This window comes from Lepidochelys kempii, chromosome 10 (assembly GCF_965140285.1).
Source record: "Lepidochelys kempii isolate rLepKem1 chromosome 10, rLepKem1.hap1, whole genome shotgun sequence".
NCBI classification, from domain to species: domain Eukaryota; kingdom Metazoa; phylum Chordata; order Testudines; family Cheloniidae; genus Lepidochelys; species Lepidochelys kempii.
Genome location: NC_136389.1, coordinates 69,368,993 through 69,393,551, shown reverse-complemented (window position 1 = coordinate 69,393,551; position 24,559 = coordinate 69,368,993). Strand labels below are relative to the sequence as shown.

General features: G+C 40.6%; 1 protein-coding gene across 3 annotated transcripts in view; it reads right to left on the bottom strand.

Annotated features, from left to right (window-relative positions):
- The window catches only part of CTXND1 (cortexin domain containing 1), a 37,649-nt gene extending 16,604 nt beyond the window's left edge, over positions 1-21,045 (bottom strand). For 2 of the 3 annotated variants that reach the window (XR_013636371.1, XM_073304120.2), the window contains exon 1: positions 19,657-19,710. The gene's annotated coding sequence lies outside the window, so the exon portion shown is untranslated. Of the gene's footprint in view, positions 1-19,656; positions 19,711-20,833 lie in introns of those variants that run through there. The other variant, XR_013636372.1, reaches the window with a different exon arrangement.
- Between the last annotated feature and the right edge of the window lie 3,514 nt (positions 21,046-24,559).

Below are 24,559 nucleotides of genomic sequence, written 5' to 3'. Positions count from 1 at the left end.
ATATGCCTCTTCATGCTTCGGTAGGGTGACCAGATCACAACAGTAAAATATCAGGACACATTGGGGTGACATCAGTCCTGCCCACAGTCCATCCCTGCTCCTCCAAGGCTCTGCCCCAGGTCTCACCCTCCCCCCCCCCCGGCCACCATTCCTTCTTCATCCCCCGGCCCACTGCTGGCTTGCTGCATCCCTCCTCAGTCCCCTACCCACTGCTTGCCTCCTCACACCCCCTGCCTGTTGCTGGCCCATCGCTCACCTCTTCACCCTCCCTGCCCGCCACTGGCTCACTGGTCGCCTTTTCACTGTCTACAGTGCCAACTTCCCCTCTGCCCAGTGTCCGCCCCACTGCCTCTTCCTTCTCCCATTACACCTCCTTCCCCCAAGTCCATGCTCATGCCTCTTCTCCACTTCCTCCCCTGAGTGCACCACATCCCCACTCCTTCCCCTCCCTCCCGGAAAGTCCTAAGTGCTGCCAAAGAGCTGTTCGGCGGCAGGGGTGGAAGTGCTGGGAGGGAGAGGGAGGAGCAGGGATGTGGTGCGCTTGGGGGGGGGGGAGAAGGAGGCGAGGGGGGGGGATCTTGGCTGCTGGTGGGTGCAGAGCACCCGCTAATTTTTTCCCATGGGTTCTCCAGCCCCAGAACACCCACGGAGTTGGCACCTCCTGCCTTCTCGCCTCCTTACCTGAATATCGGGACAAATGCGGTCCCAATCGTACATCAATCGGGATGCAGGACAAAGGGTTAAAATAGGGACTGTCCCGATACTTAATGGGACATCTGGTCACCCTATGCTTCGGCCATCATTCCAGAGGACATGCTTCCAAGCTGATGATGCTCATTTTAAAAAAAAATGCATTAATTAAATTTGTGACTGAACTCCTTGGGGGGAGAATTCTGTGTCTCCTGCTCTGTTTACCTGCATTCTGCCATATATTTCATGTTATAGCAGTCTCTGAGGGTGACCCAGCACATGTGTTCTTAAAACGAACGACAACTTTCACTGCAAATTTGACAAAATGCAAAGAAGGTACCAATGTGAGGTTTCTAAAAATAGTTACAGCACTCGACCCAAGATTTAAGAATCTGAAGTGCCTTCCAAAATCTGAGAGGGACAAGGTGTGGAGCATGCTTTCAGAAGTCTTAAAAGAGCAACACTCCAATGCGGAAACTACAGAACCCAAACAACCAAAAAAGCAAATCAACCTTCTGCTGGTGGCATCTGACTCAGATAGTGAAAATGAACATGCGTTGTTCTGCACTGCTTTAGATCATTTTCAAGCAGAACCCATCATCAGCATGGACGCCTGTCCTCTGGAATGGTGGTTGAAGCATGAAGGGGCGTATAAATCTTTAGTGCATCTGGCACTTGAGACGCCAGCTACAACAGTGCCATGCAAATGCCTGTTCTCACTTTCAGGTGACATTGTAAACAATAAGCCAGCAGCATTATCTTCTGCAAATGTAAACAAACTTGATTGGCTGAACAAGAAGTAGGACTGGGTGGACTTGTAAGCTCTAAAGTTTTACATTGTTTTATTTTTGAATGCAGGGGTTTTTTTTTTTTTTTTTTTTTACATAATTCTACATTTGTAGGTTCAACTTTCATGATCTTGAGATTGCACTGTAGTACTTGTATGAGGTGAATTGAAAAATACTATTTTATCATTTTTACATTGCAAATATTTGTAATAAAAATAATATAAAGTGAGCACTGTACGCTTCGTATGCTATGTTGTAATTGAAATAGATTATATTTGAAAATGTAGAAAACCTCCAAAATATGTAATAAATTTCAATTGGTATTCTATTGTTTAACAGTGCAATTAATCGTGATTCTTTTTTTTAATCGCGATAAATTTTTTTGAGCTAATCGCGTGACTTAACTGCGATTAATTGACAGCCCTACTAGAAAGCAATTCTTTAATTGCTGCCTCCATTTAAAAAAAAACCTAATTGTCCTTTTTATGCTTAAAATTCTTTCAGGAGGAAGTCAATACTCTATTTTAGTAGCATAGACACCCTGTGATCCTGATTACTCAAATAAATTTTAGTCTCTAAGGTGCCACAAGTACTCCTTTTCTTTTTGTTGTCTACCTGTAGCATAAAGTAAGGTGTCTCTGGGTGGGTGGGTTGGTTGGTTGGTTTTTAACTTTTCTTAATTTTTTGTCCCTTTCTCCAGTCAGAACTAATTCATACACTGGTGCTTCAAAAAGCTTCAGATCAGTTTGAGTAATCACATTTTCATGAGTTAATCTGCTTTTGAAATCATTTGTATATGAACAAGAGAGAAGTGTTCCTCAGAACATTTGTTTTAACAAATCTATATAATAAATTACTAGCAGTTGATAGTTCCTTTGAAGATTAAAGAGATCGTTTGTGATTGCCCAAAGAGCTGATGAACACATAAATCAGCCTGGAGAAAGCATTAAAGGCTTGTATTGTACCAACATTTTTCTGACTTTTAATGTTGAGAAACTTTGGTCACATAATCTTTATTTGGAAGATGATTCAAGATATTTTTAAAATAATTTGGTTGTTGCAATTTAGTGAGTACCCCCCACCCCTTAAATGGATCAAATAGCTGATCCTCTTTTGTTCACTTATGAAGCACTTGGCACTGTTAGCTAAATGTTGTTTAGCCCAACAACGGAGCAAAGATTCCAGGAGTTACTGGTAATTACATTAGATCTCAGGTTTCAGAGTAGCAGCCATGTTAGTCTGTATCCGCAAAAAGAAAAGGAGGACTTGTGGCACCTTAGAGATTAACAAATTTATTTGAGCATAAGCTTTCGTGAGCTACAGCTCACTTCACTGGATGCATTCAGGGGAAAATACAGTGGGGAGATGAAACAATGGGTGTTACCATACACACTGTAATGACAGTGATCAGGTAAGGTGAGCTATTACCAGCAGGAGAGCAGGGTGGGGGACAGACCTTTTTGTAGTGATAATCAAGGTGGGCCATTTTGAGTAGCCTGAGAATGTTGCTGAGTTAGGAAGATCTACTGATTAGAGCTAAAAAGCTGATTGCTGGAATCTCAAACTCTGGAGAACAAGCATCTCCCATCTTCCAAGCTTTAGTTCACCACTAGATAACTCCTGGTCAAACTTCTGCTTCACAATGAGCCTGAAAATGTCTAGAAGCCTCACAAAGTAAAGCAAAATAATAATGAAAATCATGGATCAGCAGTAATGTATGGAGTGGGATATGAGCACTCATGATTTACCCTCTACCCCAAAAGACAATTTGGAAGGTATGTTGGTAAGGTAGGTTGAGGGAGGGAAGGCGGGGGGGGGGGGGGTATTGTAATGTGCATTTAGAGGGACAAAGACAGGCCAAGCAGAGACTGAGTTCCAAAAAAATATTTTTCTCAGGGTGCCTCACACCTATAAGGGAGCCCTAAATATTTTAATTTTTGTACTTAATTCCATTAATGTCACCGTCCTTCCAGCTGAGGAGGGCTGGCTTGGACTCGTTATATTGTCCTGAAGTGGCCAAAGGGCTCATTGATGAACAATGGTAGACACACCAGTCCCTCCCAGCCCCAGGAAGAAGTGGCCTTCTGCATAGGTCAGACTGGGGGAACCGTGCAATGTATCTCTTTCCAGCATGAATGTGACCATATGTTTCTGCAGCAATACTGGCTGTTACTGTGTTGTTTTTTAATGTTAATACTTGTAGGGCTTAACTTCTGTGCCTTTTGTATAGGGCTTTGAGATCCTCTTGTGTGGTGCTATCAAACTGCAAAGTCATAGACCTGATGCCTAGAGATTAGATGGATTTGAATAGCCATCCTCTAATGATGTCTTAATGCAGAATACATATTTTCAGGAAAGGAAGGCTGATAACCCTCAATGTACACTTAGCCTTTAAACATATTGAGTGGCAATACAGGAAGTCCTAGAGAAATAAATGGATTTGGCCTTTAAACCAAGGCTTGTAAATGCTGTGCAGCTATTATGTGACCCCGAGCAGGTGTCTGCCAATGAGGTTGAAAACCACTGCTCCATCCTATTTAAACTTTACAGAATGAGGCAAGTATTGGTTGTCCTCATTTTGTGACGTTTTACCAATTAATCAGTGCTCGGAGAACTGTAAGCGGAACTATGTGGAAATTTCTCCCTGCAGGCAAAGCTGGAAAAGAAAAAAAGCAAGATGTGTGTTTTCCTCTCACGCTTCAAATAATTTTACAGAAATGCAAAGTATGTTTTATGGGCAGAGCACCTTTTCCTTCCTGTGAAAAATCTGTCTGGGTGGATGAAAGCCCAAATTCTCTGACACAAAGTGCATTTCTCCCAGGAGGCAAATTTGTTGCATTTTTACCTTTAAAAAGCTACATTTATGAAGTGTATGTGTGTATATAATGCTCTTAATCTGGAACAAATCTGCAAGGATTTCACAGTGCAAAGACACTATGGCTTTGTGGTGGCTGACCGTGTAAGATACATAAGCATTTATACCGTACTATATTTCAATACAGGCATGCCTGAGAATCAGGGCAATACTATACATTTTTATCAATATAAACTATATGACACCCAGAACCAGTATCTAAGCCCTGTGCAAAAATTCCCAGTACAAAAGAATAGCCAAAAAGCCCAGATGCACAGACAAGTGCTACAGACTTGTCACAAGGGCAAACCAAACAAACATCGGGCAAAACAATCTATTAGTTAAAGGTATAAATTCTCTACTGGTCTAAAGAATGAGAGGAAAAGGGGCATTGCAGACTAGAAACAGAAGCAAGAGTCCCCCAAAATGGGATATCTGACATAAATGGCTATTTTAGGAAATTATTAGAGAGCAGATACTTTGTGTCAGGCAAAACCCCGTAGAGAATCGTCTAGCTATTCTTTGTCCCCTCTTATATTGGCTGGTCATCTCTTAGCTGTTTGTTAGCTAAGTCTGATGGTGCTTTGGCAGTGGGAGACACAAGAATTTCATTACTATTTCCTGTCTGGTATCTGTTCGGGCAAACGCACTTTAAGTTGCCATGATAATCACTATGGTCTGAGATGCTCTGTTTCAGAGATGCAGACAGGGGAACTTACCAAGTGCTCAGCACCACAGAAAATTGGGCCACATCATTTCCAGACAACCCTTCTATACAGTCCCATAGAGACTACTGCACAAAAGCATCCTGTTGGTGAGGATCCAGTTAGTATCTGGATAAACCATATTTTCAGCTGTCTCCCAGTGGGATGGATTGCGTTCTCCTTCAGAAAGAAGCCAGATGACTTTGAAAGGCTTTGGCCCATTTGTAATAAAAGGGAAATGCATTGCATTTACTTGACGGCGCTGGCTGGGATGAAGGAACCTGATAAGTATTTGAGAATAAATGACCCCTCTGGCCTCTGACTCTGCAGGTGTGTAACACATCAGATTGCAAATATTCTCTCTTGCATGTTAAGAAAGATCTGGTGAAAGTCTGTATGAGCTAATGGTTTGAGTAGAGGGCTCAGTCAAGAAGGGTCCTGGGTTTGTGTAGACTTGCACTCTTCTTTTTTTCTTTTTTCTTTCAACACATGCATTCCTAATCTTTTTATGTCTGTTTCCCATCTGTTAAATCTGTACATTAAAGCCTTGTTGTACTAAATAATAGCAGTGTTCCTGGCCACACAACCTCCAAAAGGAAATCTCGGCCTAGTCAGGATACGCAACCACCATCTCTTCCCCCACAAAACCTTTCCAGCTCCACAGAGCAATGTCTGGAACTAATAAAAAAGGAGTGAGAGCCAAGCTTTTAAAAAAGGAAGCATGTAATGCCACAACTGCGGTAATTTACAGTAATGGCAATGATCTGTCTTACTGGGTCACTTTCTAAAGCACTATGTAAGAGCTAGTTGGTATTTGCATGTACAAGCACCTGGCTGTGCAGTCACACTGTGTGCAAGATAGGCATGCAGATCTGCAGTCACAAATCCATAGTGTGAAATGAGCTTTGATGCCGTAGATTTGTATTGGATGATTATGCTGTGACGCGCTTATGTATAAGGACCAGAAAAATAACTTCAGATCAATCTCTGAAATCTTCCACTGTAACTGATTTAAAATGTAGCATGAATTTAAAAGTACTCTATGGGTACAACTCCTTGGAGCAACATAATTTTTCCATGTCAGTCCTTTAGTTAATGACAACATGAGCATGGGAGACAGTGGCCTTGGGGGTGAAAGAACAGGATTAGGAGGCAGAGGATCTGGATTCTATTCCCAGCTCTGTCACAAAATTGGTGTGACTTTGGACCAGTACTTTCATCTCTGTCTGCCTCCATTTTCCCAGCTGTAAAATGGGATGATGCTGTTAATCTAGTCACAGAGAGACTGTCTAGATTAATGTGTGATTTCTTCTTGGCCACTCCTCCCTCCCTCCCCCAAATTGATTAACTGTGTGTTAAAGAGCAAGATCACATTACTATGCCAAAAAGAATAGAAGCCAAATTCTCTCTCACACACACTCACACGCATTATATATATATAGTGATTATACTATAGCAATGGTTTTCAACCTGTGGTCTGTGGACTCTTGGAGGTCTGCAGGATATATCTAAGATTCCCAAAGGGAAGTTCAAAACCACTGTACCATAGCATTGCAAATGCTAATCTGGTGGCATTGCACTACCAGTCTAGGAACTGCTGCTGCCTTTCAGAGGACACTGACTCTGTCTTCTATCTAGTCAGATGATAGAGAGCAATGAAGAATTTCCTGTGAAAACTGCCCAAGCAACTAAAACATTGCTTTGTGCCATCAGAGCAAGGGCTAAGATCTGGCCCTAAGTCAATTCTCTGATTGCTTTCTGTGGGGACAGATTCAGCACCTTGCAGATTCCCCAGGCATTAAGGAATCTGTGGTTGACATTGAGCCACCATATTGACTTATGCACCACTCTCCCTTCCCGCCCCTGGCGTGTGGGACATGGCTCGGGAGAAAGGAAGCATGGCTGGGACATCTTTCTCTATGATCCCTGGCTGCTAAAACAGCCCTTGTGGGGCTGTGGCTGGAGTGAAGACAAGCAGCCTCAAGCTGCTCTAATAGCTGCCAGCCCAGCCTCTGGCATTAGTGCTCAGTTGCGGGTGGGGTGGGCACAAAGATGGGTTAACACCACTTCTTTTTTTTTTCCCCCCCTCCACTCTGCACCAAGGGCGACAGAGTCTGGACTCTTGTCCACGCTTGCAAGTTGCTTCCTTGCTGCTGATGCACTCTGTGAATGTGTACAGATATTCTGTTGTCTCCTATGAGGATTATGCTGTAAGCACCTGGAGTCTATATCAAATGTGCAGTTAGAGCTACTGTTTCAGACTGCGGAAAGGAGCTCTGATTCCAGACCTGTGCTTCAGACTGTCTGGTTTTTTCTTTGCTACTTCAGCAGACTATTGAAAGTGTGGTGCTTGATTCAAAAAATTAATTGTGCAATTACATTCTGTCTTCAAATAGATTAGTAGCTTGTCAATATACTGTTGGGAATCAAGCTGTCAGAACTCTGATCATGTCCAGTTTGTAAAAGGGTTTGTTTTGGCACAGCATCTAACAGTTCTGTACAGAGCATAGATAATATCTGATTGATATGCCATGAGCCAAGATGATGCACTTTCATGTACATAGTGCACAAGGAGCAAAGAGCTCTTCATCTGAATGAGCCGATTGACATGTCTTGTGTACAAAAAGCACTTTACTTTGGGGGGGAGGAAACCCCCACTGATTGTCTAGAAGGTCTAGCCCAAACTGAGTTTCTCTTTTTAATTGCCTTATTAGTCTGGTTTCCCTTGTGTTAGGATCATAGAATTAGAATACAAAATTCAGATTGGAAAAAAGTGTAAATTTTTAACAGCAAAAGTAACTAACCATTGGAACAACTTTCCAAAGATTGGGAGTTAAAAGTTGACAGTGGCAGATTTTCTATCAAGATTGGATCTTTTTTCTAAGATTTGCTCTAGGTCAAACAGGAATGAATTCAGGGAAGTCCTATGGCCTGTGTTATACAGGAGGTCAGGCCAGATGACTGCAGTAATCTCCTCTGGCCTTAGAATCTGTGAATATAAAACCAATGGACTGAGTGACAAAGAAGTTCCTCAAATTTATCCAATCAATAGCTATCCCAGCTAGACTCCTGTATTTCACTATTACATTTGTATTACAGTTGCAAAACAGGATTGGGTAATTTTACAAAATGGTTCTTTTTTTTGAAGTCTGCTAAAATGTCTTTTGTCTTAGTTTTAATTAATTTGATGCACTAATACAGGGCCTCCAGAACCAAATGATCTACCTAAAGGAAAACCCAGAAGTCCTTGAGTAACCAACCGTACCAATTTAAAAGGCGGAAATTCAAAAAAGGGGGGTTTCAGGTTGTAGCCCAGTCCCTACAGGGTAAGATGTACAGTTTTGTGCATTTAAATCTGGAGGTCTTACATTTCCCTTTCCCTGCCCCCTTGTCATTGATAAAACTTCATAAACCCTTTCAAAAAATCTCTAAATTACACAATATAGTGCTGGGTCAAGCCCTAGCTTGATACCGTTTCTATGTCACTCTCACTCTATATTTCATGATTATCAGCTTTGGTCTTCCGTTGCATTATAACATTCTTTATGTGAATTTCTAAAATGTGGTGTCTTATTCAAAAAATAAGTACTAGGGTAATATTGAACATTAATTGATCAGATACGTGAATTACTAGGGTCTTCTCCCTATCCCCATCAATATAATTGTTTGATTATTAGTTGTAACTGTTTGAGGATGGAATACTTTCAAAGTATGTTTGGACACTATACATGGTAAAGAAACTCTGATCAGTTTCTTTCTGTAAATCCCTTCCCACACATTTTTTTTAAAAGATTAATTTTTTTAAAAAGAAAACAGATATGACAGGCTATAAGAAACCAGAAATAAAACTTGGTCATCTCTTACCTGAAACTTTCCAACTCCTCCTGAGTATTACATGCTTATATTTGCATTACATTTCCCACTGACATCCAATGAACCCCAATCCTATATTTTCCTACCAACAAATTGATCTTTAATAACACATTAAGTTAGCCTAGCTTGAATGAGAGCAGCCACTCTGAGGCATAACACTCCAGCTACACAGAGCAGTCTTAGCCGCTGATGAGTTGTGCTGACTTGAGCTGTAGCCTATATCAGTGGTTCTCAATCAGGGGTCTGGGTTTCAGGGGGTCCACCAAACATGGCTGGTGTTAGACTTGTAGGGCCCAGGGCAGAAAGCCAAAGCACTGCTGTGCAGAACTGCAGCCAGGGGCCCACCACCCAGGGCTGAAGCCAAAGCCTGAGCAACTTAGCTTGGTGGTCATCCCGTGATGTGGGGCCCTGGGCCATTGCCCTGCTTGCTACCCCTTTACGCTGGCCCTGGCTTTTATATGCAGAAAAACCCATGTCATAGCTTAGCCGTGGAGTGTTGATAGCATGTAGGGAAGGGCCTCAGAAAGAAAAAGTTTGGTAACCCCTGGCCTATATCACCTGAGGGACCAGCCAATTTGAATTAAAAACACCAATACACTTCAGTTAAAGGTTTTGGTATATGAATGAGATTTGAGGTAGAGCAATACTCACGTTAACTCTGCAGTACAGACAGGCCTTTAAAATATTCAAGCAAAATGAGGTGACTTACTCTTGTTCATGAATAGATAAGTCACTTTTAGGGTCATGTGGAAACAAATCAGGCACAGACATGGGTACAGAGTTTAAGCTCTTTTTAATAGCAGAGCCCGCGGGAGCTTGCCGCACACAGCATGTGAACCAGACTGACCTCCAGCAATGTTATCATATGGTGCCTTTTAGAGGATACATCATTACAGGTCAGATTTTCAGTTCTGGCCTTCATTTTTCTTCATACAACTCTTTGTACATGCAAAGTTCACTATGCAGATGTTCTACAGTTGCAAAACTCATTTATGTACCCAGATCAGGTCGTGGGGTAACCATCTGTCTGAACTGTACATGCAAATGAGGGTTGTGCTTGCATAAAACAGGTGCATTTATAGGCTGAGTTACACATGCAGAAATGGGAGCACAAAAATGGAAGCCAGCTTGATATTGCCACAAAACTTAGCCATAAATATATACTTATACAAGTCTTTCTATAAATCGATGCTGTGACCATTGCTGAAGAAAACCCAAGTGCAGCTAGTCTATCAAATTGCTCAGTAACATAAGTCAGTTTGTTGATACATACTAATTGCTATCTTGCCAGGGTTAATAATCCCTGTGGTGAGAATACAGAGTAGGTGGGTGATCGCTATAGCCATTAATGCATAAATGATAAGGTGCATAACTCATCTCAACAGTCATGAGTCTTTTTAATGGTAACTTCCTTAATGGGAAAGAGGGGAGTACTGAGAAGCTGGAAAAATAACTAAATGAGCTAGAAGGGCTGGCTTCAGAGGAAAGTAATGGGCTTGATTTGCAGCAAGGGAGATTCAGGTTAGATATTAACAATTTTTCTAACAATAAGGATAGTTAAGCCTTAGAATAGGCTTCCGGGAGAAGTTGTGAAATCACCATCACTGGAAGCTTTTAAGAACAAGTTTGTCAAACACCTGTCATGGATGGTCTAGGTTTATTACTTGGTCCTGCCTCGGCTCAGGGGGCTGGACTTGACTTCTTGAGGTCCCTTCCAGCCCTACATTTCTATGAAAGTTTCAAGGGTCATAGTCTCCTTTGTGACCATAGCAACTGCATGTCCAATTAGATGCGCAATAAAACTAATTTTCACTTTCAGCTCGGCTAGTTGGATGTCTGGTTTGAAACTTTCCTACCTGAGCATTGAATATTTCCATTTTGTTTTTATTGAACGTAAAGTAGACTTCTTTAACTAAAGAAACGTTAGTTATTTCAGGTGTGACAGTGTTGGGCAACAGCAGTTATACCAACAGTGTCACACCTGAAATAACTAACGTTATACCAGCATTCGGATGACTGGATCATCAAGTAATCTCCTCAGAATAAACCTGAGAAGAAAAGCTGTGCCCAGTTGATATATTGGGTTGAGGAGAGCCCAAAAGGCTAATTGGTCCAGAAAGTAGAAAAGGCACAGGAAGGAAGTGCTCAGGAGGCAAGGAGAGACTGGCAGGCTTTTGGAAGTCAAAGCCAGGAAAGACCTCCCAGGGAGAAAGATACCATCTGTCTCCCCTCTTCCTTGGCTGATTGAGCGAAGGAGTGTGAGCTAAGGAGTGTATGTATATACAGAGCTGTACAAGTTTGTAAGAACACTAAATAAATTGCATGGGAAGAACACTAAATAAATTGCATGTGATGTTTGACCAGAAGAAGGTTTTGGAGCAGTTTGTCCCGCTCCTGTCTCTTTCCTAGCCACAATGCCATCACAAGGTGACAATTGTGGCTTGGCTTTCAGGATTATTTTTGTATGTTTTTGTATGTTACAAAACAATAGCTAATTGTTGGAGATTTACATGATCTTAAAAATATATATATAAATGTATAAACTGGAATCTGAGACCTCAAGTTTCAGATGCAGCCAGTATGAGAACAAACTCTAGAAAATGATGTATGTAAATAGAACTGCTGACAAGTTTAACTAGAACGTCTGTCTCAAATGTTAATATGGGAACATACAAGCTGTGAGGTTTAAGCTTTGATTTATGGTCAAAGGTCAAACTTTTATTTTAACCAAACAAAGGTGAATGGACACACACACAGAGTCCTTTCAAATTAGGCTAATAAGCAGAGTGTGATTCATATATTGTACTTCTGTGTTCTGTACCAGTTTCAGGAAATCAGTACAGTTTAGGGGGAATGTCATATTGTTTAGTGTTTATGTTCAATTGTGAAAATTGAAGTTCAAGTTCATAATGAATAACAGCAGCTTTGTGAATGCTACTATATAAATGGTGTCCCTATTTCTGAGAAGCAGAATTTTCTGGAGTTTGTCTATTGTGTGATCGATCAGTTGCTCTTTTGTAACACTGATCAACCTTTAATGTCAGGAGACTTTTTTTCCAGCTGCTGCTAAACCATTTTGAGGAATCCTTGATCCCTAAAGCAAGGTCAGTTGCTCCATGGGAAATGTACATATAATCCTTGTTGTATTATTTCATTAATTGAGATCAGCACAGGCTTGGATATCCTCCAATTGTCATGTGGTTCCGTGGGCCATTATTGGAATGCCACAATAAAATAGAAAATGCCAACGGCCTCATTCAGAAATGATGTAAATGGTGGCCTAAATTACTGTAGACATTGATAAGTCAGTGTCAATATGTGTAACTTGTACATTGAGTGCAGGAAGCATTGTAGCAATAATAGGGAGAACGTAAGGTAATGTTAGGTAAGCTGAGGGGATCTACTAGTTTCTTGGTTTTTGCTCATCTTACTACACCTCCTTCTGCCCTTCTTACCAACATGCAGCTATGCTGTTAATTAAGTGACCTCTGAATTTGGCCCCAGGTGTCAAAACATGCATATGATAAATTACACCGCCAAAGAAGGAAAAAATGCCAGTCCCTATGCAAATAAGCAAACGTGACTTTAACTATACGGTTTCAATTTCCTTGAATATCCCATTGTTACCAACTTACAATCTTGCCTACAGTGCCAATGTAATTTGCTTCTCTGTAATTAATTGTGAGCAGCGTTGGGCATTCACGCTTTGCTGGTGCTTGTTTAAGCTACAAATAGATGTCCACTTATAAATAAGAGTATCTGTAAACTTGAGGCAATATTTCCTTGGTGCAAGCTGGAAATCTGCTGGGGAAAATTCGGCTGCAAATATCAAAAATATTAGCAAAGTAATAGTTCACTTCCCCATCCTGAGGCCATGTTCTGAGGTATGATGGCTAGCATTACTCGTTTTTATTTGCATAACCTAATAGCAGGCATAGTTGCTTCCTTTTCAACCCCTCCAAAGCTACCCACATTAATTTTCCATACGCTATGTTGTTTGAAGTCTCATTAGCTTTGTTGGGCAGTAGTGGGGAATGCGGAAATCAGTCACAAAGCAGTGAAAAAAATCACGGTTCAATAAATTGTCTACAACTAGAGAGAGAGTATTGTGCAGTAACTTAGAGCAAAGGCAATGCTGTGAGTTACTCATCTACCCATGTGACTTCTGAGTATGGGGAACCTTTCAAAGAATTCTTTAAGCTAGGTTGGCTATGGGAAATAGGAGATTTAAGATTACTTCTTCATAAGCCTTGCCAGATCTCTTTCAATCTTCAATTTTAGCAAGATGTTGACACCACAAAAACCTCCCCTTTAGCTGCCAAATCTGCTTGTTTAAATTGCTTTGCTACTGCCAGAATATGAATGGATTCTGCAGCAGCTTCCTGGAGAGTGAGTTTCCGAATGGCCAAGGTTTCAAAGTGTACTAGGAGGCCCCAGCTTCATTGGAAGGTGTATTACAAAACTGGGCTTAGTATCTCATTCAGCACGCAAAGTGGACAATAGAGCCTTGTTAGAGTGATTTAGGGCAAAGGTAAGTATTTCCATCTATTGTACAGAGTAAATAAAGATTCACATAATGCATAACCACAAGAATACATGTGTGGATGTGAAGGAAAGCTTTTTACCAGAATAAGCTCTATAGTCAGACTCTCAGTGCAGGAAGATCTCATGCATAGATTTTTTGGGGTCGGGGGAGGAAAGGGGGAAGCTTTTCCTCTATTTGGCTGTTGATTTTTAACCTGTAACCAACATGCATTTGAAGTAAAATGCAGCCCAATACTGCCCTCTGATATAACCATGTGACCCTATTGACACCAATGGAGTATTGGGGATGTTATAAGGGAAGAATTTGGCCTATGTTTTTATATTATAAACCTTAATTCTGAGCCCAGAGCACTGGAGTGACATAACAATGTGTACCCATAGGTCAGGTAGCTCCTCTTTCTATCTACAGATAGATAAAGTTGTTAAAAGTGGTAAATAGAGCAACCAGACTTTGGCTCATACACCTGTGACAGATCCAGATATTTCAAACACAGAAATTCTGTAGTCTTGGAATCCACTCTTCCATTAAAGCCATGTTTTTTGTAAATCTGATAGGAAACTATTAACCTCAAAGAGGTATAAGGTACCTTATATCTTACAACTCAAAATTGTAAAAATTTTGAAAGTCACTTTGAATGACAAGTCAAAACAGGATGTTTCAACATTGTCTGAATTTTTTTTCCTTCCAAAACAAACTTTCAGTGACCAGTCCTGTCATTGCAAAGGCTGCATTTTTTTAATAGACAGCTGCTCACTTCATTCTAACCAGCTCTTCTGCTGTCTTCAGTTGAGCCAGATTTCACCCAGGAGCTTGGGGGGGGCGGGGTTTTGTTTTTGGTTGTTTTTTTTTTTCTTTTTCCCCCCTACAATGAATGTTCCCTTTGCACAGCTGAGAAGATATGTGAGAAAAAGTGGCTGGAACTTAGAACAGCTTGGGGGTTGCTGAAAGTCGCCCTAGCTGCAGGCAGGCAAGCCACCTGCCAAGGATTTAGAAGAGCTTTGTGTATCTTACTCTGTCGGCTTGCATGCCTGATAGCCCCCTGCTATTTTGTGGATGAGGGAATGGATGGTGTAGAGCCAGTAACACTAGCTTTGCATAACTTGACAGTTTCTTTGGATCAGGGGGAATCCTCAGCTGTCTCTGTAGCATAGCTTTTTCTCTGTACAGCCAAAGGAAATGCTGAGATTGAGCCTGTGTGTTACACACACACACACATTATTTTTATATATATCTATCTAACACGGACCCATGCAACCCAGGTGGTTTAATCCTGGCTCATTTCTAGTTGAAGGATTAACTGCAGGAAAGATTAGGATGAAAAAACTGCAAGATGTTATCATTCTAGCTCTTGTTTTTTGTGGATGGATTTTCATGGTGGTCATGTTCCCTGTAGACTTTATACAGAACACCACCTCACAGCCATTTTTCAACACACTCGGGGAGAATAGAGCAAGACTACCCTAGCCCCTGAAACATTGGAGGCCAGAAAGGTAACAAATGGTATTGAGGTATCAGCCTTTCCTCTGACTACTTTGTGGTCTGCCATGGAGACTTGGGATGAAGTGGTGCACAAATGTCACTCTTCTCCTGATCTGCCTGCTGTAATAGTCAGCTGCTTTCTTCATGAGAGACAAACACATCCAGCTGGAATCCATTAAGGTGACATGTAGCTTTTCCTTTTATAAAGTAGTAATTACCTTTTGGCAATTCCTGACTGAAAAACATTTTTGTTTATTTTAAACAGATGCAGCTTTATTTCCTTTCTGATTTAAAAATGCCTCTTTACTTTTAGGAGACACTATGTGCTTACCCCCTGAAACTTTAAACACTGAGATTTTGCTAATAAAAGAAAGATGCCCTTGCTGGCTGATTTCAGTGGCCTTCAATGTGAGAGAGCTAAGGCTGTCTAGAGGACAGTTCATTCGAAGTCCCTAACTGTGCAGCAATGGTACACGAAATGTCCACAGACAGGACATTTAAAGTCATATGTTGTTAGATCAATTTAAAAATTAAGAACTTTAACAGAATGTCCTGAGCTTGTACTGTGCCTTTTCTTTAGTAGGCTTAAACTGAATCATTGATAGTCCTAATAACACTGGAAATTTAGGATGCCACATAACATCTTAGCCCACTATGACCTGTATTCTGCAAATGTTACATTGCCTTGCAAATAGGGCCACTCTTGTCAACAGAGATACTTGTGAATAAGGACTACTTATGACTGTAAGGGTTTGCAAGATCAGATTCTATATCACGTCTGGCTTCCCAACCGGATCAAGCCACAATCAGCATAATTTCTGTAGATGAAAATGGCTCCTAGTTGCTTAAAAAAAAAAGTTCTCAATATACTTTTAATGGAACTCTAAGATCTGATCCAAAGTCAATGGGAATCTCTCCATTGCCATCAGTGGACTTTGGATCAAGCCCTATGGTCACACAGTGCTGAGAATAAACTCCTTTATAGCAGTAATTAGTAAGAAACTTCTTAACTGCAGGACTGTGCTTATTAATCTGTTGCTGTTCTCCAGACATTTTTTTCTTTAAAAAACTTGCTACACAAATTTCAGCATTGAGAACATGATTTGAAGGCAGGTGCTCTTTGCAAATGAGAATCTGCTTCTTCCCAAAATATATAGACACTGTCATACCCAGTGACAGTCATTAATCTAGTGTAGTTGTAGCTGTGTCAGTCCCAGGGTATTAGAGAGATGAACAGATGAGGTAATCTTCATTTTATTTAATATCACGAACAGAAGTTGGTCCAATAAAAGAATTACCTCGCCCTCCTTGTCTCTCTCATCGTTGATGCTGTAATATCTATGATATGATAGAGGGCAAGTGGCCTGAGTAGATCACATAATGCAGAGGTAAGCTGAACAGCTGGTGATAATGATGTCTGGTCAACACACTGAAGGAAAAAACTAAGTGGTTGGGGAAAGGAGAAGAGGAAAGAGATCTTTTAAAAAGTAGCAAAAGAATCCTGTAACAAAATAGATTTTAGATAAGGACCAAATACTACCACTATCTGTTCTTTGTTGAGCAGGTCATTACAACTTCTGATAAGGTGAACTCAATAGCCGACTTCAGTCCTGATCCTGAAATAGGATTAGCTGATGGCTCGAGAAGCAGAGAGGAAAATTCTATAGTTTCTTATCACAGGAGATTCTTGCATTGCTAAAAGACTTGAAGGCAAAGCTGCAAAAGGGAGACTCTTTAAACTTCTGTAAATGTGAATTGTTTAATACAGGGATCATCTCACTCTACATTTCCAGGTTTCATAATTTTATTATGAGTCTTGGGATAGATGGTGGCTTTTTTTAAAGCCCCAGCTTCTGGAGTCATGTTTTTGGGTGGTGATTTAAAAAAAAATTAAAGTAATTTTCTAGACTTCCGGCTTGTGGAGAAAAGCTTGAAAACAAATCCTATGGATTCAAAAACCAGAAGGCAAATAAAAAATGAAAATGTATTTTTTAAAATCATGTGATTAAGACTATCTGATTTGAGTTTGAATGCTAGGGGTTTGTAATTCTGTAACTTTTTCACTACATGAGATCAGCTCCCTTCCCAACCCACCAATTATTAACCTGTTTGATTCCACACTATCCTTGTGGCAATTGTCACTTGGCAAACGTGTACAAATTAGTTGAAAAGGACTGGAGTCAAACTGCTTTTCTTTTTCCACTATGCCTCTGATCTAGTGGTTTCGTTTCCTCTGCCCTGGTTGCCCCAGAGTATGTCATTGGGAAAGATCCTGACTCTGGTCCTGCTAGTATCATTTGGCTCACTTCCAGTTGCAGTGATGTATATACATTACATTATAGCTATGTTAATGCTTGCATTAGGAAGGAGGAGTAAATTTGTTTTTTAAAAAAAAAAACTGCACAAATCAGCTCAGTCAGAGCACTTCCTAAACGTTGCTATCTTACCCTTTTAACCTCCTCAGATATAGTGCACTGTTCTTCGTGCACTGTTCTTCCTGCACTGTAGGTCTGGGGACTCTTTGTGTGTGTGAAATCCAGTGTTTCAGCTATCTAAAAATATTGCCCATCAATGCAGGGGAGAGGAACGCATTTGTTGTGAACAGTAGCTAATATGGAGTATCAAACAATTACCTTTGATATTTAATTACATTTCTTCCTAAATGATGCTTGAAGCACTGGCTCCAGTATTTGAAAATGTTTTGCGAAATACACTGGAGGGGTCTGATTTGAAATCACCCCTGGATCACAGCAGGCTAGAATAATGAAAGTTCCAAGTCATTTTCTTTCATAAATGAGAATAATTTTACACATTTAAGAGTATCGAGACAGTTAAACTATCCAGAAGCTTTGAATAACAGAATGGGGCGGGGGAGGGGGAAGAAATCTGTTTGTCACCTTTTTTTATTTTGTTGGAAAATGTGTGCTATGTTTTAGGGCATATTACTGTCAAATATTCTTCATCCTTGCAGGAATGAAGAATGACAGCTCTACTAAAAATGCTATTAAAAACTGTTAGAATATAGTCAAGTATGTCCCTTGACAATATGCTGACTATTATATATTTTTATTGCATTTTCTGTGCCATTGGCTTCAGGTGCAAATGGGACATGTCTCCTTTAAATTGCACTTTGAAATTATTGAGCATATAGATCCAACTGCTGTATGCTCTTTGGTGTGTTCTTTTTGTAGCAGAGGTTTTGGTTCAGATATTTGGTTCACCAACCACAGGATGGTGCTGTCACATTTCATGTTGTATGTGAGCATCTATTTCAGTGTATCTGCAAATGAAACAAGTGGTAAAGGGATATAGCTACAGGAAAATATCCTTCAAAAAGTTACTGTGACTTGATTACCTTAAATGATGTTGATTAGTGATTTAAATGATGCTGATCAATTACTACAACTAACTATTATGAAAGTTAAACCTGGGAAACATTCCTTTGTATCTTTCTCCAATGTAAAAGTTGTAAATGGGATAAAGTTAATTCAGCCTATGAGTCAGGGCTTTTGCTAAGTTTGCCCTTAAAGTTGTGCTTAAAGGATGCAAAGCAGAAATTAAAGCACTTACACTCAATATTCTTATTCTACACGGCAGATTAATTGGATTTCACATTTAACATGTCAATTAATTTATTTCCACTTTGAACAATCACCACTGAAAAACTCTTCTAAATTCACAGTTCACGACACTTAAAGACCCTCAGCAGTTTTCACGCTTCCATGTAATTGTTACTTGAATCCAATGTCCTCCCGTGACTGTCACTACAAATATAGTATCTTCCCAATATCAGCTCTTATTTGCATTTTCTCGTCTTCCCACTCCCAAATTTTGTTTCTAGGGAAAACATTTGGAAAACTGTCTCACTTTCAGCAAAGTTCACCACAAAATGAGTCTGGTGATAGTGTCAAGGCTGGGTGTGCTTAAATGCATTCTCACTATAGATGAAATAACTACTGTTCATACAGGATAGTTAACCGATACTAAGATTTTATAAGGCACATTCAAGGCCTTTAGCTATTTAACCCTCTAATGTTCCAGGTTCATTGCTGGGCAACTATGCAGAGATTATGGACTCATTTTCTATAACAGGATCTCAAAGTAACAAAGGCCCTGATCCAAAACACATTAGTTGAAAGACTCTGGTGGGCTTTGACTCAGGGCCTTAGACAAGAGGGGCTGGAAGCACTATCAAGTTCTGTAAACAGAAGGGGGCAGGGAAGTGGAGAAGTAGCTTTAGATGCAGTCCCTTCTAATTGCAGATTTGTCCCTCTTGACAGTTCTTGTACTATTACTGAGGAATAACTTTAACTTATTAATTAGTCATCTTAATGACTTTAGCCTGACTGTACCATATGTCACAGGCCACCTAGACTGGAAGGAGAAAATTCTCTAGATTGCTTTCTCAGAGGGAGCAGATCTAAAAACCAGCTGTACGCCTACTTAAGTGTGTGTGGGGGGGGAGAGAACAGTAAGATTTATGTACATTACATCTGAGAAGAAAAGCCTGATACCCCTCAATTGTAATTTCAATGTATTTCTTAATTTCTTCATTTTTGCTTAAGGCTAAAACATCTATGCTTAAAACAATATCCATGCACAAAATATTTCAACAAAAATTTTACTTCAGTCACGTCATTGGAACACTATAATTCCCAGTAAACAGTGGTTTACACTGAAATTTTTACAGAACTAACATGATGAAGTAAATGAACCAGATACCTTTCTCTTTTACATTCTGAGGAACTTCATTTTCCAGTAGTTCAGACAATAACTCTTAGACCAAAGTTAAGTGTTTAAATTTAGTGGCTTTTTTAACAAGACCTCACAGCTGCTTAACGTTAACGTTTGACTCAATGGTTTGGAGAATCCCTAACTAGAATTAATTGATAACACTTTAACTCTTTAAAATGATGCCTTTTATATTTGTTAAACTTTTTTTCACAACCCAAAATGGCAGTGGTGACCGCAATAGCCAGATTCGAATATATCTACAGCCAGAACCCCACAAAATACAGAATAAATGCAACTCAGAATTAGCCCTAAATTAACAAATTTTAAGATGTGCAGTTGAATCTGCCTCTAAAGATTAACTGAGTTTCTAGTGAAGGCCTATGATTATAACCCAAACTCCTCCTCTTCTAATACTTGCAAAATGAGAAACAAATTCTGTCTCATTATAAACTAAACTTCAAATCATGTTATCACTCAGCTACATGTTATAAATTACACAGTCTCTTACTGCAGAATGTGGGATCAGAAGAACATCTGAATTTATAAAAACAAAGATACAGTATGACTCAGTACTGCTTGCAAGTATTTACCAACAAATATCAGCTGCTACTTAGACCAATTATCTTAAGTATTTTATCACAAACTAGACCTCTCCACTCAAATCAAAATTATTGTGTCCATTCACATTGATAGTTGCAACAAACAACTTAACACTTGCCAGTCAAAGTCCCTCTAAATCTAAACATTAAAGTGAGAGCATGGAAAATAACCTGCATCCCAGCATATAAATTACAATGTATAATGTAATATAGAGGTGTGCACTATCATGTTAAGTGACATCCCTCCATTAATCACTGTCAAAATGACTATAGAAAAGCATGACAAAGCTAACAGTACTAGTTCAGCCCAGAACCATACAGCAAACGCTCCTCCTCTGCAATATACACACACACACCATGTAAGATGTATGCATATCAGTTAAATTTGGTCGTCTCGGTTTGTGAATTAAGAGAACTATGAGACATTCACAGAACTCTGACGCTGCTCCTGGACTGTAGACTCTCTCTCTCTCGCTCTCTCTCAAAAAAAAAAAAGCTGCGGATCTTCAATTCCTAACTAATCGGAGGAAACCGGCCGTGCCTGCTGCAATATCAGAGTCACTTACTGCATTGCTTTTTCAGCTGAGTGGCAGTGGCTGTTCTTCTCAGCCACTCATGGTTTTGTCACCTGGACGGTTTCTCTCTTCTGCACAATTCAGCTCCAAAGTATCTGCATGTTGAGGGTAATGGCATTTGTTCTGTACTGGGGCTTTCTGGCTGCAGTGGCTGCTTGCCCTATCTATAGCCTCTGGTGTGTGCTAAGTAAGCAATCCACTGGGTCTTCGTAACGAAAGAATGAAGAGGCGCAGCTTTCTAGACCAGCTAAGAGGGTTTTGTAGCAATACCCACTGCATCCATACAATTTTAAAGGCAAAAGGGGCTGTGGCAGCCTTCATGCTGTCTTGTTGTCTGTTACAGAGCAATTTGGATGCATCCTGTGTCACAATAGAAGGCATAAAGGAACATAACACAATGTTTCAGAGAGATTTGGGGTTTACATTTAAAATGCATTAGCCCAGATTTGTAGGATTTTGAGTGAGCATTAAGTTATTTCATTCCAACCTTTTTAATACTGGGAAGTACAAGCCCAGGGGGTTCCTAGATTTGACACTTTATAATATCTACATGGGAATGGTATATTTGAGGGGGAGGGGGGAAGCGAGAATTTAAAACTTCTGGGATTAACATTGCAAATTAAACTTTCAGACACCATTTTACTTGCTTGTACAGTGCCTAGAGCAGTTGGATCTGATCTTTCAGTGGGGTTGGGATGTTCTACAATAATAGAAATAATGAACAACAATAATAAGCTGGAGAAGAGAACAGGTACTAGCATCAAAAAACTTGTCCTTAAGGCAGTCTTGACTTCCTTCCAGTGAGACACATGTGGCTATGAAATGTTTGGGGCGCATCATGAGGGCAGTGCAACTGTTCATCTCCCTAGCTAACTTCAGCAAAAATTGTGGACTCTGTAGCGTTTTTCCTTGCATTGTTCTGCCAGTAACTTCAACTCCGGCCTTCGAGGGAACCTCTTAGGGATAAAGAACCCATTTCATCTCTGCTCTGCTCATTAGCAGGGCCTCTTGTGACCTGCTAGAGCTAATTGTCCGTAACTGCTTGTGGTAAATTTGTGTCGTCAAATAAATTGTAGCCCTTGTGGTGAAAGTGGGATGCTTTGCCCACGTAGCTGTCCCAATATTTAATAGCAGTGATAGTTTTTAAGAATAAACCTGTTAAAAGGAATCCCTTATTTCCAATCATTATTCAGAGTTCTGTGGATGTTGGAGAGTTGATCAAGAAGTGACTGTGGCATGAAGACCCCTTCAAAAACAGGAATGACTTTAAATTGTCAAGTGTATAGGTTTTAACAGTCTCATTGCTGTCAGAGAATTCCCGGAGGTGAGTATCCATTCAGGTAGCACCAGAAAAACCCACCCACCCAAGCCAGGAGGATTAATCAACTTTACAGGCCTATTAACTGAATCCTGAAAGGGCAGTCAAGGGCAGGCATCTAACAGCTGCACAGCCTATCTGTAAGGTAGAGCCACAGTATGTCAATCAGCAGCACTTAAGCTTTTTCCTGTCCTTCTGGGATTTTTGTGGCACTGTCCCGGGAATGTAGCTTTGTGTCCTTCTCAACTCTGAGATTTTTGTTTTAATATTGTTTACAATTCTTTGCATTCTCACCTATATAAAGACTAAAGATTGAGTCACCATCTTATACATCAGAACCACCCCAGTATACTAATTTGCACACTGAAGCATTTTAGACAGGGAAATTCGGCAAATGGTATGTTTGCCACTGTTATTGGGTCTTTATAAAATGATGTGAGCCCACCTCAGTGTGGGGGGACTATTTTTTTTTCTGCACTCAAATGGTGGATGGGGATGGGAAACATCACAAAGCAGTGTATCTTTTGAGCTGTATACAGAACAGTATCAACACTGGGGCCTTTACCTGAAACTTTAAGTTTACTTAATACAATTATCATGTGTTAAGCATGCAGGGGGCTTGATGCTATAAAACACGCCAAAGAGGGCACAGTTCTGGCAGAAGAAGCATTCAGTATTATGGTATGTATAGGTGGACACCTTGCCCTGTAGTGGCCCCTGTTGGCCAGGTATGGTTCTGCAGCAGCCCAGTCTGTATCTCTCCTTTCATGGGGCTCCTTTAAATGCCACACAGGCTTTGATTTTTTTTTCTAATAATGTTCCTTGTCCAAGTGTCTCTCTTATTGACCCAAAACACGTCACAATGCTCAATCTTCCTCCTTGCTGCCACAGTCTCATCTCTGCAACTCTTCTCTGCTTTGGCAAGCTCCGCTCTCCGCTTGAGTCTTTTCTATTCCCCTGGAGCCTATTCTCCCTGGTTTTCAGGCTCAAGCACCTTCCCTGGTCAAGGTCCTTGTAGGAGATCTGAGTAAATCCTGCTCACGGCAGCTCTTCTAGCTATTTTCTTCAGGTCTCTTTCAGCAGCTCCTTAGATAATCCTTTCCCTTATTTCTCTGGGCTGAGAGAGAGGTACACAGGAAACCACTGTCTGCCCTTTGCCTGATTCCTGCTTTTATAAGGCCCAGGCACCTCCCCTTAAGACCATGCAGTAAGGAATCAGTCCAGCTGTGCTGGCCCCTGTTCCCTCCTAAAGGGGCCATCATCCTGTGAGAGGGTATACCTACAGTCCTGACTCGCTGCAGGTTATGCTGTGTACCTTTGCCCAACCCTCCCTATAATCCACACTCAAAGCCCTCAGATGCACATAGGTGAACACAGTACCCAAGCTGGCATGCTCCTCTGGAGGTTAGACAAGCGAAACAGTTGACTAGATGATGGTCTAATCTCAATGAGATTCTGATATCCTGGGGGGTATCTTTAGGTTTTGGTGGTGAAAATAACCCATTACTAAAAGCCAATGCCAGGTCTTTCAGGACTATTCGCAAAGATGTTCAGATTCCTCTCCAGCTCCCCCAGCCACTTCGCATCACATCCATGTCCCTGCAGCCCCCCCCCACCCCCCTTCCCTTCCACATCTAATTATTGATCTGTCCCAAAATGTGATATTTATTGTATTACAGATTAAATACTTGACTGAGTGCAGTGTTGCCAGGTAGGGAATTATCAGAGTCCCTAAGGAGCAACATTGTCCATGGTGATTTAGTTGAAGATCTCTTACAAATGAGCTGGAATGCATATTGCATTTGAAAACTGCAACAAAACTTTTTTGAATTTTAACCTGGATGTCTGGGAAGCAGGACAGGGCTGTAAGTGACTCCAGTCATGAAATATGAAGAGTACCATACATAGCAAACTTCCTGTCCATAGGAAAAGTGAACTCGTCCCTGTATCTATTTGTATTGCATATCTATTTGTTAATCAAAGTCAAAAAGACATATATAAAGGTCTTATCAAGGAACTATTATTCCTTAAAGCGTGAATTCACTTTAGAAAAGATTGCTTAGGCCTTTCTCTGGTTGCTTGCTCTATTACCATCATTTTTATAACCGTAGCACTGAGCAGCCCCAACCAAGATCAGAACTCCCCTGTGCTAGGCACTGTACATAAACATGGCAAGAGAGTGCTCCTGCCCAGAAGAGCTTGCAGCAGAGCTGAAGACAGACAAAAGGCTGGAAGAAAGCCAGGATTATCCCTCCCATTTTACACATGGGGACTTGAGAATTAGAGATACAAAGCTCACTGAAGTCAATTGTAGTCATTTCAGTGGGTTTTAGATGAGGTCCTAAATGATTTGCCCAAAGTCACTGGGCGTACATCTACCCTTCAATTAGACACCTGTG